Here is a 7,338-nt window from a genome sequence, read left to right as displayed (position 1 = left end):
ACTGACTGTTTTAATGGTTTATTCAGTACTTTAAACTGACTGTTTTAATGGTTTATTCAGTACTTTAAACTGACTGTTTTAAGGGTTTATCCAGTACTTTAAACTGACTGTTTTAAGGGTTTATCCAGTACTTTAAACTGACTGCTTCAACCGTTTATCCAGTACTTTAAACTGACTGTTTCAATGGTTTATCCAGTACTTTAAACTGACTGTTTTAATGGTTTATTCAGTACTTTAAACTGACTGTTTTAAGGGTTTATCCAGTACTTTAAACTGACTGTTTTAAGGGTTTATCCAGTACTTTAAACTGACTGTTTCAACTGTTTATCCAGTACTTTAAACTGACTGTTTTAATGTTTTATTCAGTACTTTAAACTGACTGTTTCAACTGTTTATCCAGTACTTTAAACTGACTGTTTTAATGGTTTATTCAGTACTTTAAACTGACTGTTTCAACTGTTTATCCAGTACTTTAAACTGACTGTTTTAATGGTTTATTCAGTACTTTAAACTGACTGTTTTAAGGGTTTATCCAGTACTTTAAACTGACTGTTTTAATGGTTTATTCAGTACTTTAAACTGACTGTTTTAAGGGTTTATCCAGTACTTTAAACTGACTGTTTTAATGGTTTATTCAGTACTTTGACTGACTGCTTCAACCGTTTATCCAGTACTTTAAACTGACTGTTTTAATGGTTTATTCAGTACTTTAAACTGACTGTTTTAATGGTTTATTCAGTACTTTAAACTGACTGTTTTAAGGGTTTATCCAGTACTTTAAACTGACTGTTTTAAGGGTTTATCCAGTACTTTAAACTGACTGCTTCAACCGTTTATCCAGTACTTTAAACTGACTGTTTCAATGGTTTATCCAGTACTTTAAACTGACTGTTTTAATGGTTTATTCAGTACTTTAAACTGACTGTTTTAAGGGTTTATCCAGTACTTTAAACTGACTGTTTTAAGGGTTTATCCAGTACTTTAAACTGACTGTTTCAACTGTTTATCCAGTACTTTAAACTGACTGTTTTAATGTTTTATTCAGTACTTTAAACTGACTGTTTCAACTGTTTATCCAGTACTTTAAACTGACTGTTTTAATGGTTTATTCAGTACTTTAAACTGACTGTTTCAACTGTTTATCCAGTACTTTAAACTGACTGTTTTAATGGTTTATTCAGTACTTTAAACTGACTGTTTTAGTGGTTTATTCAGTACTTTAACTTGACCGTTATAACTGTTTATCCAGTACCTTAAACTGACTGTTTTAAGGGTTTATCCAGTACTTTAAACTGACTGTTTCAACCGTTTATCCAGTGGCGGGCCATGGATTTTCTACCTGCGCCTTCAGTGGATCAGCTGTTTAACAGGATAAACCCTTAAAACAGACTGTTTCAACTGTTCATACGTTAAGCTATTTTAACTTTCACCTATTAATTCAATAGTGACATGACTACATGTCTATCAAGTTTGACCTTTTTAAAAATAAGGCTATTTATATAATTGTGAGCCATTTTGTGCATCTTCAATAGGAGCCAATGGGGACGAGCCTGAGAGCTGACGTCAGAAAGCTTTGAGCCGGACCAACACCTGGTTGGTTCTGGCCTCTTTACGGGCTCTGCTGACAGACATGCCAGCCTCATCCTGAAAGCTGTTAGAAGCATGTGTTCTCCTTCACGCGCTGCCGTTTGGGTTTGAGCTGTGTGTTTATCCGACGGCCTCCATGTCAAACACTCGGTGCACTTCAGGGAGCGGAAAACTGGGAAAACATGCAAGAAAAAAGGTTTCTGCAACAGGAGATACTGAAGTCCTCTGGCAGCTGCAGTCGGAGGTCCTCCGCTCCGCTCTGAACACATCTGATTAGCACAGCAGCTAATGGCCCCTTCACACCGACAATAAATCTCAGAGCAAACCCCCGGGCCCTTCATTCATTTCAATGGGAGCACTGTATTAGAGCCGCAGGGGTTCTTCCAGGGTGATCCAGGAAAAAAACAAAAGGGGAAGAGACAGAAAGAAATGGAGGGCGGTGAAGAGTTACAAAGTGGGATTAGCTGCTGGGTTGGGAAGTATTTTTCCTCACTGTGAATTTATTTTTAGAGATGTAATCACAGAAAGACGATAAATACACTACAGTCAAAGTTTCGTAGTATTTTAAGAGCTGATTTGAAACCGGCATGATGATTCATCGTTACGCAACTCTGAAGAACGGTTACCAATGTGTTGCCACGCTAGAGTGCACAGTGTGTCCCTTTAGCCATAATACATGGCGGCCCACTGCAGTCCACCTGTTGGCCTTTGCATAAAGCTGTGATTTATATACGTTAGCGGTCAAAATGTTCGATAGTTCCCATTAGAATGCGATCATTCTGTCGGTTCTTGTGTGATTATCTGGTCCCCCACCCCTCTGGTATCACATCCTCTATCTCCACCCTGAAGCAGCAACCACTCAACTGTAGAGCATTTTACTTTACTCAAAACCCCCGAACGTTACAGGCCATCAGTCGCCTACTCGGCGGCCCCCGGGGGACCCGAGCTTCGGTTAAACAGTAGAATGTGACGAGGGGTGAAATGCATCAAATTGTAATTACAAAGTCTTCTTTTTATCTGATTGCCCCCTGAATGTGAGGGTTTCACAACTTCCAAGAGCTTTTGTTCCGGTTAAAGGGATCCTCCTCAACATGCTTACACAATAACTGATACAATGCAGATAGACTTTTGTTTATTTCTTAAATCTTAATCTCGTTTTATCTGTAGTCTGTGTGAATATAGGGCTGCGGGAACGGTGCTAGAAGATAACATTGATTGATTAAATCACTGAGGGTGATCTTTCGTATTGATCTCTCTTGCATAAGTAACTATTTGATTAGGTTTAGGAGAGGATTGTGACCCATCCTCCTCCCTGTGTGGGTCTTTACACTTCCTGGTTCGTGATAAGATACAGAATGATTTCGTAGGGGATCTATGATTAACAGCGCATTGTTTTTTTGTAAGCAGAGCTGAGGAATGTGACCAGATAAACAGGCCTTTTAAACCGGTAAATAAAGTAAAGTTAGCAGTTAAAACACAATCTTAAACGTTTCAGTTTCAAACAAGCCTCACTGACTCCTTGTGAAATGTTGCGATTCACTTTTAAAGCGTCTTCAGGATCAGCGGAAACTCTCCGACAACACTTAGTCAAGCAGGAAAACACTTTGTCCAGAAACCACTTGTCCAAAAACGAATGGAAAGCAACGGTCAGGAGGTGGACAGTCAGTTCAACCTCTGAAAAGGAAAGAGATGCCGGCTCTAATGAGAGCTAACGAGGCAAATTAGCGGCTTCCATCGGCCTCCTCCCCGTTTCCGATGTTCTCTACGAGGTTCAGGCTCCAACAGAAGCTCCGGCTGCAGGTTTTACATTTTAATATACAAACCTGACTATTTTAAACAATTGCCGTTTTTCTTTCCGTGAGACAACATTTAGGATTTTACTGCAATGGGAAGCAATTGGAAACTTGATTGAGATAAATAATCGTTTCTTTCCTCTTAATGTTTTTGTTATGTGGTAATACTGCATTGAGCAGGGACTGATGCTGTGAGAGCTTTGGAAATGTTCTCTGTAAATACAGTTCGACCGACGGCAATATAATATGATTGTTTGCAAAACTCTTTTAAGTACGATTTCATCTTTAACCCAAGCATATTTAGGAAGGCTGTTCTCGTCCAGAGTCCGTAGAAATACCGACAAAACAGCGTTGCTGGACTTTTCATACCGAAGAAAGATAATGCGCCGTAGTTTGTAGATATTCAACTAAATTATTTTGTATATTATTCACATATTTATGAACAAGATAACTCAGTAGCTGTGTTGCCTCAACCCAACTAAGTAATGTTGTTGCACAACCCAACTAAGTAATGTTGTTGCACAACCCAACTAAGTAATGTTGTTGCACAACCCAACTAAGTGGTTTTGTTGCCTCAACCCAACTAAGTGGTTTTGTTGCCTCAACCCAACTAAGTCATTTTGTTGCCTCAACCCAACTAAGTAATGTTGTTGCACAACCCAACTAAGTAATGTTGTTGCACAACCTAACTAAGTAATGTTGTTGCACAACCCAACTAAGTGGTTTTGTTGCCTCAACCCAACTAAGTGGTTTTGTTGCCTCAACCCAACTAAGTGGTTTTGTTGCCTCAACCCAACTAAGTAATGTTGTTGCACAACCCAACTAAGTATTTGTGTTGCCTCAATTGTACTTCCTTGTTGTTCTGGGTTTGTGCTCATGGTTGAAGTCACTTTTTGTAAGTTACTTTGGATAAAAGCGTCAACTAAATGAAATGTAATCTAATGAAGTAGTTTTGTTGCCTCAACCTAACTGAGTTTCCTGTGGAGACTGAAGTGTAATTTGAAAAGACTGTATGCATGAAACCAGCGGAAATCAAGTCATGTTGCTGGACTTTTTATGACATATCATACAGTTGTATGAGAATACGTTGTCCTGGAAATGTCCACATTTGAATCATATTCTTTGCTAAAATGTGGGCGGGCTTAACATGTCGAGCTGCAGATTTATTGATAAATGTCAGGAATGTATTGGTTGAAATTGTTTATCCTAGCTTGCATAAGCACCCTTCATATTTAGTTTTAAGGTAGAAAAGATGATTGGATTTTGATATGAAAATACAAATAAATGTGTTTCTTCCCTCCCTTTCTTGCACATACTGTGAAATAGTTTGCATAACATGAAATGTCTAACGGTTGAACTGAATTTACAACTGACTGTTCTGTGTAAATAAATAAAACAAAATGATTTGTCAGGCGCAGAAAGGAGGATGTTTGCCAGGAGAAGACATTGGAAAGGCAATTCCAAGAAAACCTGAGTTTAACACATTTAGTTGGAATTTTAGCCCGAGGTGGCCGGCAGATGGGAGATACGTGTGTGTAAAAGTGTCACAGGCCATCCGTCAGGTTTGTTTGAGCTGAGAAAACAGTTGTGTCTTTTTTCTGATTGTTTTGCTTGTCTTGACTTGCTGTGTTGATTTATTTATTTCGGATTACCTTTCATTTGAGCTACAATAACATGTTAGATTTGAAAAACAAACGTATTTTGTAATGAAATACATTAGTTTATATAATTTTCAATATATATTCAACTGACTTTAATATTCTCTATGTTGCCATCAATTGTCCCTTTATCCAAGAAACCCAGGCTTTTTTTAAAAAACATCTCTCTTTGAGTCAGTTAAAGTAAAACAACGTTACAAGGTGGAAGAAATGCAGCAGAAAACAGCTTCTCAAAATCCAGAGTGAATGGCAACGCCAACCAGTTGCATATCAAAACACTCGGGCCTTATGTATTTTATAAAAGTCACCACATTGGCGTCTTCCCTCCCCAAACCGGTACTTTCAAACAACTAGATTTTGACATGTTTGAGGTTCAAGTTTACTTTCTTTGTCATTGTGAAACAGAGTTGCACAACGTAACGCAGGATGACCTTGGATTATATTATGGAGACATTATTAAGGTTGAGTTTACCCTCTTGTATTGCTGACAGCATTCATGTTCCCCTAGAATAGAAAGAGTTTTCGCGATCCCTTCACTCTCGCGATCCCTTCAATAAAAAATGTGATTTTGAAACTCGTAAAACTAATGGCATCCCAATCAGCGTCACTTGTACTTTGAGTTTAGCGTTTATTACAAAACATTAGCATGCTAATACCAGGCGGCAACCTCCGGTTCTGTAGAGTGAAGCTGATGCGAAAGCGTCTTAAAACGTGCATTCTTGCTACTGACCACCAGGGGGCGACTCCTCTGGTTGTATAGAAGTCTATGCTTCATGTGTTAAAGCTGCATTCTCTCTCCTGACCACCAGGGGGTGACTCTTCTGGTTGTATAGAAGTCTATGCTTCATGTGTTAAAGCTGCATTCTCTCTCCTGACCACCAGGGGGTGACTCCTCTGGTTGTATAGAAGTCTATATAAATGACTCTACTTCTCTCAGTAAACATTGTAAACATGAGTTTATGTCTCAATCTCTAGTTTCAAGTCTTCTTCAATACAGCATGATGTTCATTTAGTAAATTATGGTCATTTAGAGTCAAACAGACCATAAAGCAGGGGATGCTTTAGGGGCGGGGCTACAAGGTGATTGACAGGTCGACACCAGAGACGTAAACAGCGTCTCTACGTCGCTCCTTCACATTCCAAATATGGTAACTTCCGTTCATCGGTTGCAAAAAACAACAAGATGGCAAAAGCCATAATCCAAGATGGCGACCGTGAAATCGCTGAACTCCAGGCTTCATAACTGCCACTTCTTATATAAAGTCCAGGATGTTTTTGCTGTTTCCATGAATCCTTTCTGATGTGATGTGCACACATTTACGTTAATGGAAACACGGCTTATGTTTGCATGCTGATGTTAGCATTTAGCTCCAAACCATTTCAGTCAAGACTCTTTGACTTGTTGGTGTCTTCTTTGTCTGTTTTCAGATATTCATTTTCTGTCTCTGGGTTTGCTTCTGCAGGTCTGTTCAATGTGTGAAACGTTTTGTGACGCCGCCTCCGGTCCTTTGCAGTGAAATGACAGTTGTCAACTTTTAGACTTAGAAGAAATCACAAGTCTTTTGTGAAAACAGGAAGACCCCAACAGAGACAGAGACCCCACATCACACCACACCACATCACACACACACACACACACACACACACACACACACACACACACACACACACACACACACACACACGTTATTATAAGAAGAGGTGTTGCACTGATGGGAATCCGAATGCAGAAGTGAAAGTGGGCTTCCAGTGTGAGGAAGTCGCCAGTGGGCTAGGTGCACACTAACGGATGGGGAGGTCGGGGTCGAGTGTTAACAGCCCTCCTACACACAAAGATTACCCAAAACTGCTGTTGTTTTTTCATAGTGAACAAAAAAAAAAAAAAACGCTGGCATAATGTGTTGTAATTTCAATGTATGCGATTTCAGATTACATAAGACGCTGGGTCAAAAGTGGCCTGACGTTTGGTTGTATAGAAGTCTATGCTTCATGTGCTAAAGCTGCATTCTCTCCACTGACCACCAGGGTGCGACTCCTCTGGTTGTATAGAAGTCTATGCTTTATGTGTTAAAGCTGCATTGTCTCCCCTGACCACCAGGGGGCGACTCCTCTGGTTGTCTAGAAGTCTATGCTTCATGTGTTAAAGCTGCATTCTCTCTCCTGACCACCAGGGGGCGACTCCTCTGGTTGTATAGAAGTCTATGCTTCATGTGTTAAAGCTGCATTCTCTCCCCTGACCACCAGGGGGCGACTACTCTGGTTGTATAGAAGTATGTGCTTCATGTGTTAAAGCTGCATTC

Source organism: Taurulus bubalis (assembly GCF_910589615.1).
Source record: "Taurulus bubalis genome assembly, chromosome: 5".
Lineage (NCBI taxonomy): Eukaryota > Metazoa > Chordata > Actinopteri > Perciformes > Cottidae > Taurulus > Taurulus bubalis.
Note: the sequence above shows the minus strand (reverse complement) of the source record.